Here is a 12168-nt window from a genome sequence, read left to right as displayed (position 1 = left end):
AGGGAGGAGTCGTGCTGGTACCTGGTGAGGTGCAGGGTTGGGGCTGCCCCTGAGCCATGAGCTTGGCCATCACTGTAAGAGCAATGTGAACCCTGAGTGGGTGGTGTGCAGTGAAGCCAGACCGCGAGAGGACGTGAATTACAACGAGGAAGTCTGAGCTCCAGAGTATTTAATTCACTAATTAGCACAGACCTTACAAGTTGGAGCTTACTGGAAAGGAAGATGCCAGGGGGTATTTCTGAATGCTGGTCTACAGCTGAAAATTAATTCTTTGAGATATTGTCTGGATATCAAGGTGTAGGCAAAGCAGCGCTGGTAAGTGGGGTCTGCAGTGGCACCCACAGAGCAGCTCCTGGGGCAAGGACCCTCCAGAGGAGCAGCTCTGCCCCAATGGCTGGGCACCAGGGGAATGTGCAGGGTGCCAGAGCATCATGCCTGGCTGCAATGCACACAGGGAATGCGGCACAGGGCAGCACCATGCCCACAGCACCTTCCCCATAGAGCAGTGCTGCGGGTGCAGGCATGCTGTGGGCACAGGGCCAGGCTGGCATGGGAGCCCCCATCCGCACTCTTCCTCCCACCAGGACACTGCGTGCTGACACTGAGAGGATGTGAAGGAATGTGTCAGCACTGATGAAACTCTCAACGGGAAAACTTGAGATGATTTGAAGTATAAATGCCATACTTCATTATAGTTCTCCCTCTCTGTTTTGTTCCAGCTTTCCTCCAGTATTGCCTCTTCCACAAGATATCATCACGGTCATGTTATCAGGCTGAGCTGTTTCAGTGGGGACCTTCCTCGGTTTCTGAACTTACTCTCCCCACAGCTTCCCAGCCCACAGAATACCTGGCGCTTTGACACCAGGAGCTGCAGCCTGAGCAGCCCCCTCTGCATTTGAGCTGCATCCTATTGCATGCAAAGCTTTGAGAAGGCAAATTGTTACCTCGGCTGACCTCTTTTTCTTGTTAGTTTGGAAACACCAGCAGCCAGCAGCCTGAGTCCCATATCCCCCCTGTGCACCCTGCATACGTGGGCCTGACTGCAGAGGGCTGTGGTGTCCCAGGGCAGCCAGAGCCCAGGGGCTGCTCACCTCCTTGCCTCAATGCAGCAATGCACGCAGCCCTGCCCGCTCCCACTGCCCACACTGACCTGCATGCTGCTGCTCTGTTAGGGGACAGCAGGAGCCGTGTGATTCCCACCTGAGGAGCAGGGAGCTTGGGAAGCTCCAGTTGAGAAAGGAGCCATAAACCCACGGAGCTGAAGGACAGGGGAAGAAAGTGGAAGGGTGTTTCAGAGCAAGGACGGGGATCCAGTAACACCCCCAGGGAGAACAGAAGCTTCTGAACTGCTGCATGATGAATGAGAAACCCAGAGATTACAATAATTTTGTTAAAGAGTTCTTAGCTCTGCTCAGCTCTTCTGATTAATGGGATTTTGTGGAGAGTGCAGGGAAAGGTCACCCAACACGTGTTCAGCAGCTGATGGCATTACTCAGTACTGCCAGGGAGCTTCTCCTGCTAAGTACCACGGAGCGGCTGCACCTGCAGCGTCAGCACAGACAGAGCAGCACCACTGCAGCTGTGCCGGGGCATCCTGAGGCTCCTGCAGCAGCAAGTGCCTTGGACAGTAATCTGCAGTCATCAATGTGTAGGTTGAAGTTGATTAAATTATCACAAAAGCTCTTGAGATGCCCCCTGCTCCCCACCCCAGGCCCTTATTATTTTGCTTCTGGACATGTTCAGCATCTGACAGGTTTGGGTGAGTCCCACAGCAGGAGCAGAGCGGTGCTTCTCCCTCCAGCTCTGACCAATGTTCCCCAGTGTCCCCCGGGCACAGTCCCCTCTGCCCCATGCTGACTCCTCCTGCACCTTCATCAAGGTGTGCCACAGCTTATCCTGTTTTCCAGTAATTAAACTTTTTTATTGTTATATTATAATCTGCTTAGTGCAAATAGCTTGTCCACCCAGCCCTGCAAATCACTTGTTATCATTGCAGTCAATGGTCTGTGTCAACCCAATTTCACAGACAAACGCTTCTCTCCCTGACCACGGTCACTGACATGGATAACTCTGATTTACAAAGCCAATAAAAATAGACTCACTGAATTACTAAGAACCACTGACTTAATATAGGAGATTAAAATCTCCGAATTTAGGGTGACTGGAAGTCATTTAATACCTGAACAGTGGCAAATGGGTTATAGAAATGTCAGCTATCCAGGGTCAGGTGCAGCAGTACGGTGATGTATTGGTGAGAAAAGGGCTAATTGATAAGTTACCTTTAATGCTTGGTTTTTTTTGTTTTTTTTTTTCTTTTTTTTTTTTTCCCAGGAGCAAGGTTATTTCTACCACAGTTTGTTTGTCATCTTTTACTTTTGGGGTCAGATGAAATTTTTTATGGTAAGAAAAACCTCAGCATCCTTTTCGTTAAAGCAGGAAGGTCACGCCAAAGGGTGGAATTTCGCTGGGAGTGATCAGGTGGGTGCAATTCGCAGTGGCCTCGCTGCCCAGCAGAGCGAAGGGGGTGAAGCCAGCCTCCAAACGACAAAGCGTCGGCAGCTCCCGGAGCCATCCCGCAGGGTCCCGCAGGGCTCAGCCTCGCTGTCTCGTTGAGTCATCAAAGGAGCATTTCTGCCCTTCACGACCCTCCCGGTTGGTGTCTCTGTCCAGGGTGCTGCAGGCAAATGTTCCAAATGTTCCCAACTGTTCGCAAACGTTTTCAAACGTCTGCAGATGTTCCAAATGTTCCAAACTTTTAGAAATGTTCCAAATGCTTGCAGACACCTCCCACCAGGCTGGGACCCCCGCCCGGGGCATTGCACGGCCCCACCGAGGCACAGGCACCCGCTGCTGCCACAGGATGAGACCTGGGTGAGAGCGTGGCTCCTGGCAGCACGTTAGCAGGGATGTTAGATTACAAATGAAAGGCTTGTGTAGACTTTAAACTTCACTCTGCCTTCATAAAGGTGTCAGCTGGAATTATTTTGGGCATTTACTTGCGTGGTCTAGTGCATCACTAGCTAAAACAGTTTTTTTAAATAATGGAATTTGCTGCTTGGCTCATGCATAAAAAATAGCAAGCACACGACCCAGTTGCATAATTTTTTTAGTAATAAATAGAGTCAAAAGTGTTTAGCTCAGCTGCAGGCAGGGTGCTAGTGCCCTGCACACGGGCATGTGGGGTGGGAAGCCCCAAACAGCAGAAGCAGCAGAGTGCTCCCAGACCAGAGTCCTCCCCTCCCTGACTGAGCCCCATCCAGCACAGAGCTGGGGAGGTGCTGGGACATGGCTGTGCACTGTGCCCACTGCCCGCAGCCATGGTTCCCCATGGTGGCTGTCACTGTGTTCCCACTGCTGCTCCTTTCTCTCCCCCCTCCTCCCTACTCATGGCCAGAGCCCAATGTGAGTCCTTTACCAGCACTTCTCAGCCCCATGTGTCCCCAGCGCAGACTTTGCCCTCCCCTTGGCACAGCATGGCAGCATGCAATTTCCAACTGCTCCATCTCCAGGAAAACCACTCTCTTACCAGAGAAATCCAGGACATGAACTGTTTTACCTCCTCACTGTTAAATAACTGGTGCATGAAACATGTTTCTATAGGAACCCCTGCAGATGGCAGCTGAGCATACCCCAGCAGTGGGCAGGAGGTCAGTGGAGCTGACACACCAGAGAGCGAGAAGACACCAAGCAATGTGTCCAGCCACACCCCAACTCCCACCAGCCACCCCTTCCCCTGGGCTGGGACAGTAGCACTGGGGCTGTAACATCCCAAGAGTGGAAGCAGCACTCACGAGCCCTTTGCCAGCCCCTGTCTGCTGACACCCCTGCCCAGCAGCGTTCTCCTGGCACCTTTGAGCTACATGGGGAAAGCCATGTGGGTGATGCTCTGGCACAGAGTGCCTACTGCTCCCACCCAGAAGCAAGCATGGCAGCATGTCTCTGTGAGCAGGATGTGCTGCTCTGCGACCCCTTGTGAAACCCCAACTCACTGCAGCTCTGCTTCCCCAAGGCCACATTCATTCCATAGGTTTATTGCACACAATAAGAGCTTTCCTTGTCCTGTACCCACCTCCCTTCTCAGGCACTCGTTATCCATGGAAAACCAGGGATTTCCTGAGAGCCCCCTGGAAAGATTTGCAGCCATTAACGTACCTGTGATGAGCCTGGAGATGGACACAGGAGGTGGCTATGGTCCCAAGCAGGGCCAGGGGCTGGGGGTGCAGCGGGACTCCCCATGCCATGGTCCCCGACCTTGATCTGGTTGCAGAAACCTGGTGAGCACTGCCAGTGCCCCCCATCCCCTCCCCCCACAGGGCACTGGGCACAGAGCTGGCTGCAGAGTTCTGCTGGCATAATGGGGCGCTGGGGGGATGCACAGGACAGCCTTGGGTGCAGGGACAGAGAGGCCTCTCCTCCCATACAGAAGCAGTTTTACAAGACGTGGAATTCTGATTGATGCCATTTGACGCACACAGAATTCCCCACAGCAGGCAGTCACTCACCCGGCTGATTTCGAGCTCCGACATCCTTCTCTGATTAAAACTCTCCCTCCCGTTTCAATTCCTTTGGCCCCTACCTCCCCATGCTGGATCACCTCCTGATACTGCACTGACTGCCTGCAACAGGTGCAGGGCTGCCCAGCACCCACAGCCCTGCACCACTGAGCGCTGCCACTTGGACCCAGTGCCATGGGGCACCCGCAGCACCCCAGTGTGCCTTAGAGCCGAGCAGTTCCCAAACATGTGCATGGAGAGCAGCTGTTTGTTTCCAGTTCCCATTGGTATTCAGCCCCGGCAGCCCACCAGGTTGGACACTGAGTGCCACAGAAACGTGTGCAGTAATTTTATATAAACAAGTTACCAGGCTGGGGTTTTACTGCAGCGGGGAAATACTGGGTCAGGCCCTCTCTCAGCAATGTCTCTCTCACTGTAATTAATATTGATTTTGTGCAGCTGAAATATAGCTACAAAATTTAATTTTGCTGCTAAGATTTTTGACATCACTGTTCTTAGAGATTAATGTGGGATTTAATGAAGGATTTAGCCTCTCATCTGTGATGTTCCCTCATCCCGTTGTGTGCCACAGCCCCGCTCCCCAAGGCCACATCCCCATGGGCGGTGCGTGGCTCCACGCCTGTGGGAGCAGGGACCACTGCAGGGACACGGCCCTGCTGCTCTGCACTGCTTTAGGGGAGCAAGGGACCTGGGTGACAGATGAAATGGGCAATGGGGCACAGCCCCCAGTGTGGCATAAGCGTGGCATGACGTGGCACAGCACAGCACAATGTGGCATGGAGCAGCGCTGCATGGCACAGCATGGCACAGCACAGAATAGCACAGTATAGCATGGTACAGCATGGATAAGCAGGACCCTGGAGTCCTTTGGCCTCGGAAAAGCAGTATAGCACACTGGCTCTTGCACATGGGGATGCAATGAGAAGAGCATGGGGTGACACTCGTCTGTGCCGGTGCCTCCAACTAGAAATATCAGATGGAACAAGAACCATGTGGTTGGAGCAGATTTTTTGCTTATCAAATCAAGGAGCAGCTGGATTAGAGGATTAGAAACCAAATTAATTACTAATGACTTCCCACGGCCCGGGGTAGTTTTGCCATGAGTTTCCAGGGCAGGCAGTGAATGGAGCCTGGCGCCAGCAGGGGACAGACAGGGACACTTGCTGCCAGCAGCAGGGCGCCACTCAGGGCTGGATGAGGGGACCTGGGGCCACCTTCTCCCCAGCACAGCTGTGTGTGATACTGGTGATGCCCACACTTCAGGCCCTCACCTCTGGCTCCTGGGTACCACAAGCTGCTGAACTTCCATAGATGTACCTGAGACACGAGACTCCCCCAGCCCGCAGGGAATTTGAGCTGGGGGAGGGGTCACTGCTGGCAGACCCTGCTGCTCCCCCCGTCATTTCCCCATGGGTTTTTGCCCCATGGGACAACGTGCAGCCTGGGTGCTTGCTGCTGTCCTGTGCACCACTGTGCTCCATGTGGTAATTATGTGCTGAGCTCCAGCAGGAGATGCAGGAGCAGGAACAAGAGGAGGCGAGCGGCTGGTTTTGTTTGCACAGTTAATTGATTTGCTAAACAAGAGCCCATAAACAACTGTTACTGTCCCCATTATCCAGGACAACCGGGCTGGTTTCCATCTGCTTCCTGACCTGGATATTAAATTGCAGCAGATGATGAAAATATGTCAATGGGAAGAAAGTTTTCTCTCGCCTGCCAGAGCCTTTTTGCTCAGAGTAAGCAAGTTCAGGCAAAAGGACAGAAGGACAGAAGGAAGGACAGAGGGATGTGATGGGACAGTGAGCGGGGCACGGGTCTGCCCCACGCTGCAGCCCACCAGGATGTAGGATGTGGGATGTGCAGAGTGGGCACAGCTCTGTGTGGGCAGGGCTGACTCACGTGTCCCATGCGAGGAGGGCAGGGGACATCCCTGCCACGCAGCAGAGCTGTGCCCACATGCCTGGGAAAACCACTGCCCACCGGGCACTTCCAGCCTGGTCTGCTCGTTACGCAGAGCTAATTGGTTTAAAAGAGATTGCTGGGTCACTAATTACAGAGCCTATTGAACGGCACGTCTCAGCTTAGGGATACAATTAAAAGTTCACCCTAATTAATCAGGGGTAATTAACAGACCTTGCATTTCTCTCAGTTTAATTAATCAAGGAATCCAGAGCAAATCGATGTGGGCAGGAGGGAAGCCGAGCAGGGAGGGAGTGGTGTCATGGGGTAATGCCTGACCCAGTTCTCCAGGCTGTGGCACCGTGCTGTGCATGGGGCTCTGTCCATGGGCACAGTATTGCAGGGTCCAGCCCTTCCTGCCCTACACCTGGAACACCACATGAGCATAGCTATGCACACATGGGCAGCAGCATCCCAGCAAGGCCACATGCCCGGGGCCACAGGTTTGGTGGCTGGAGCACCGTGGTGTCCTCAGCCCAGGGCTGCTGTAGCTGTGCCAATCGTTAACGGTGGTTTGGCTGCGACTGTTTTCTCCCCAGCTCCTCAAGGCGAAGCATATTGAGATAATCCAGACAAAATGATAGATGTACGTCGCTGTCTTGTGTATGGATCCAGCTCGGCGTTTGTAATATTTTGTTGCTAAGGAAGTCCTCGTTTGTGGTGTGATAGAGGACCCCATGCCAAGGCACGGAAATTGATGTGCTCGTAGTGGGAAACTTAATCACCAGAGGGTAAATGCCCACCTCGTTTTTCTCATGAAAGAGAAATGCAGCGCTTTGATTTTTGGCTCCAGTATAAACAGGGTGTGATTAAATATTGTTTCCCCTCTCCTGCTTGTCATTAATCAGGATATAGCTGTGAGCACTGGGTGTGATGTGGGGACACTTGCTTTGATTCCTCAAGTTCTTGAATGGTTTTGTTCTCTTTTCAATCCCATTAAAAATAAAAAGCCAGGTGTTTCAAAGTGCTCCTGATGGAGAACACCTCTGATCTGAAGGATGTGCTGCATGGGTGAGCACCTGGCCCTTGGCCACGCAGCATCCCCTGCCCCTTGGTGCAGGCAGTCAAACCTTCCTTGTTTGTTCTGGAGCCAACTGCAGTGTTGGGGCTGCAGTGTCCTGGCATGGTCTGGGGGTCATGCGGGGCATTCCTGATGCTGGCAGACCTGGAGAAAGCGCTGTGATCGAGAGCACTTCTGTCACCTCCATGACCAGTGCTGGAGCTGCGGGGGTAGGGCAGTGGATGTACCCATGGCCTTAAACAGGAGAGCAGAGTCTGACCAACGCCTGGGAGGGTCTGCAGCAAGGAAGAGGGCAGGCCCTGCTTCAGCCAGTGCTGGAGGACGCAGCTGTGTTGGGCTGAGTATACATTACCTTGTTCTCTCCCCTTCCTGTGAATGGGGCAGCTTTCCTTTTCTTCTCTACTCCAGGGCTTACATAAGGCAAGGATAGGGTTTAAAGTTACAGACAATCTAGGATGGAGATGAGGCAATACTGAAGGAAAAAAAAAAAAGCTTTTAAAAATATATGTATGTACCAGCCTGTGTTTGGGTACAGATTCCTCATTTGGAGTTAAATATAATTGTGAAGGTCTGTGAGCTAAAGAGCTATTTCTGGTGATTGGAGAACTAGCTGCTGCCCCTGTGATCCCCAAGGAGCAATAATGAGATTTAACCTAAGCAGCCACTGCGGAGAGCCTGGTGCGTGATGGAGCAATGATGAGGAGCCACGGCTGTGGGGTCCCTGCCTGCTGCAGCGTGCAGATGAACTCTGACTGCATTATTTTCTGCACGGCACAGTTCATACAGGCTCCCCAGGGCACAGAACGTGCACGGCCACCTCTGTAAGCAGACAGTTCTGGCCCCTTCTGAGGGGTTTGGAGGATGCTGGTGGGGAGGAGGAACCCGCTGCACCCTGTACCACGATGCCCTCGCCCCGTGGGTTGGTGCTGACCCAATGCCTGCAGAGCACAGGGCACGGGGCTGGGAGCGCCCGGCCCACGTCCCGTTATGTTCTTTGCAGCGTCAGTGACAGATACCTAAGGATTAAATTGAAGTAATCTCTGTAATCTACTCAGCGAGATTAAAGCCCTTCCCCGCCCCCAGGCTTTATCCCTTTCATTCCAGGACTCCGCTAGCAGTGATTACAGCCGGGGAAGCCATTTAGCTTTTAAGCACCCTTCCAGCCTGCTTAAAAATACATTTCAGAATCAAATGAGTTTGTGCAGCGGGGCCGCGTCTGGCCACTCCGGCTGGGAGAGATGCTGGGAATTAGCTCGAGTCAGAGTCAAAATTAAATTTATTGTTTCTGACCTTTTTTTGGAGTACAGTGCATTTACCAGTGACTAATGAGGCTTACGGCAGTTTCAGACTCAGCTGAAGGCAGCTCCAAGGCCCCCACTCCCAATGTGTTGTTTGGAAGGACTTAGAGACCCCCTGTCCCCACAAGATCCCACAGTCATTCTGGGGACCTGCTGCGTGCACTGAGTTTGGTGATGATGTGAGACCAGAGGGCTGCATGCAGGACCGGGACGGGCCCTTGGCAGCTGCAGAGGCCAGGGCAGCCAACACAGCACCCACTAATGGGACCACTGAGACCCTGATCCCCTGGGGGCTGCTGCCTGTGGACCTGGCCCAGCTGTGCTCTGCCGCATCCTGGGTGCACTCCCTGGGATGCCCTATTCCAGTTCCACGTCCCCCATCAAACAGGAAGAGCCAGAAGGCACTCGGAGCAACAGACCACGTGGGGAGTCTCTGTGCAGGCATTCAAGGACACTGCGAGGCAGGGGCAGCTCAGCCCCATCTGCCCCGTGGCACCAAACATCCCTGTCCAGGTAGATGTACTGCTCAGCCATCCATTCACAGCACAAGAAAAGGTGGCAGTTTGTCAGCCCGGAATCAAAAGGTTGTTAATGACATACATATTAGACACAGAAAACTGGATTAACGACGACACTTTGGCCCTGAGGGCTTTTCTGGGCTCTGAAAATAAATTCTAACCTTGATCTCTTCTGCCTACAACCTGAAGACATCAAGGGTAGAACATCACCTTTAATCTTATTTGCTATTTCCACTATGCATTTTATTGCTTCCCTCTCTTCCTATAGATTTTATGTGCTGCCAGCACTCTTTTTCTTTGTGTATTTCTGTAATAATCTTCAACGATCCAAACATTTCTGCAGCCTTCTCTTTTTGTTTGCCTGTCAGCTGCCCACACTTGGGATGAGCCTTTCAATGGGGTCCTCTCTGACAAAGGCACATTGCCAGGAGCCCCCAGCAGCATCGGCTGTGGGCTGGGGCTGAGCCCTGCATCCTTCCATGGCATTTGATCACATCGCAATCCTGCCCGCTGCTGCTGCCCTATGAGAGGGGAAGCAGGGGAAGGCCTTCCCTGAGGCTCCTCTCCCCGTTGAGGCTGGTGCCACTGACCCCCCACAGCCGTTTGGGGGTGGCTCCTCCCTGTCCTGGGACTGTGGATCCCAACCCTGATGATGAGAGCAGGATTGGGGCGGCCCATGGGGCTGTGCCAGCGCAGGCGGTGGGGCCACGGAGTGCCAAGAGCACCAGGAAGCTGTTGTTTGTGTGGAGCGGGGTGTAAACAGCAAACATGTCACAGAGCAAACATGCCCTGCAATGATAGAGAGACTGAAAGCCAAATTGTCAGCTTTACAAAACATTCCTCCCTTGCAAGCAGAGAAACCTGGGGGTGTCTAAGCATCCACACCAGCTTTATTTATCCAGACACCTCTAATGTTCATGCCTAAGCAGTGTGTTTGCAGACGGGGCTGTATCACCACGTGGAAGCAATAAAATGGCTAAAAATGGATAAAGCAACTTTCCCACAGATTTCCTTTGGCACTCTGTCATGCGGCAGAACTGAGTGATTGATGCTTTCTGGCCCTGGAAAGGGAACCTGCTGGTGCCCAGCACACGCTGCCCTGCTCCCACTCTCCTGTCCCTATCCCTGCCTGGGCTATGCAGCTCCTGCTGAGGGCTGCAGCCAGGACAGGGCTCCATCTGCACTCCCTCCTTGCTCAGCACCGCACCAGCTCTGGGAGGGGTGCCCAGCTCAGGGAAGCAACAGGCATGGCTGAGTTTACACCAGGAGCCTGTAGGCTCCTTCAGGCTGACATGGTGCTGTTTTTGACTGTGATCTGCAGAGATGTACTGGCGTCAGTTCTCTACTCTGGGGAAAACACGGTACCCAGTGCCCCAGGTGGGTCACTTCACCCAGTACAATGATGCTGGTCCCACGAGAGCTCAGTCCCTCAGAGCTCTCCTGAGCCATCAGCCTCTTTGTTCCTTAAGTGACTATTTTTAAACTCCCAGCAAGGTCCAATTTCACTGCTCCCACACAAGTGCAGGCAAAAGAGGCTGCGGAGAGCACTGCTTTTCAGCCATCTTTTCCATCTTTCTTTGCATCTGCACCGAGTTCGCGGGTGTTGCACAAGAGGAAACCTCCCCACCCTGCTGCCAGGGAGCTCACAGCATCCTGTTGGGCTGGCACCTCATGCCTGTCTCACTCTATCATCGTCCTTCTTCCCAAGTAACACGACAAGTAGTTTTCTGCAGCCGCACAAGCTTTCTATGCTGAGAAGGCAGGGAGAGTGACTCTTAATGTTTAAGTGGTGCTGCACGCAGTCCTTTGGCATGAGCAGCCAAGCAGAAGCCAGGGATGGAAGAGTGTGAGAGGGAAGGAAGTGTGTCAAGTGGAGGGAGCTGCAGGGCTGGGGATGAAGCAACAGTCTGCATCCATATCTTGCAGAATCCTTGTAGTTTTCCTGGGTCAACCTGCTTTTAGGGCATCACAAAGCAAACGGGAGAGGTTGAGCATCCCCAAACTGGCAATACCTGAATCTTCTTCGAGCTTTTCCTTCTTACAGATGATACCACAGCAGCCGATGGCTGCTCCTTCTGCCCTTGCTGAGGACAGAAATCACTGCTGAGTGCGGGGCGGCCCCTCCTTGCTCTGTCCCCTCCCTCAGTGCATGCCGCAGGAACGGAGCTGCTCAGGCAACCGGCGTGGAGGCAGCCCGGGAGCAGGACGTACCCCGTGCCGTGCTGCCTTGTCCTTCGCAGCTTTGACTTCCCAACTCCCGAACCTTCTCACTCCAGATCCACCACGACCAGCGCCGTGTCGTGCTCCGGGCGTGGGGACTTGTGCGGGGCAGGAGGTACTCTGCCCCGTGCTGCACTTCTGGGTAGCTCAGGACTCAGGTTCAGAGCGATGTGCAGGGCCCGGCGGGACAGCGGCTGCCTGCATCCCTGCCCGGCTCTGACGGCAGAGCTATTGGAGCGGTGCGGGACGCGGGGACAGGGCTGTAGGAGCTGTCCACCTCGCACGGGGACGGGACCGCTCAGCGCCTCCCCGCCGGCGGGGCTCGCTAAGAGCTCGGGCAGCGCAAAGGCCGGCAGGCGGGACGGCCGGAGCGGGATGGGCAGCCCGCACCCCGCCCGGGGCCCGGCGCAGCGGAGGAACGAGGCCGGTCCCCGTCGCAGCCCCATCCCCGTCCCGGGCGAGCGGGTGCCCCGCGGCGCGGCTCGGGGGAGGCTGCGGCCGCCGTGCGATCGCGGGGGCTCCGGGAGGAGCTGACGTCAGGCGGCCCCTTAAATAGCAGCGCAGCCGCCTCTGCCCCGGCACTTCCCGCGGAGCCGAGAGCCGCAGCCGCGCCCGCGCCCGCCGGGGATGGGAGCGGC

This window comes from Numida meleagris, chromosome 13 (assembly GCF_002078875.1).
Source record: "Numida meleagris isolate 19003 breed g44 Domestic line chromosome 13, NumMel1.0, whole genome shotgun sequence".
Taxonomy (NCBI): Eukaryota; Metazoa; Chordata; class Aves; order Galliformes; family Numididae; genus Numida; species Numida meleagris.
This window is presented reverse-complemented; position numbering follows the sequence as displayed.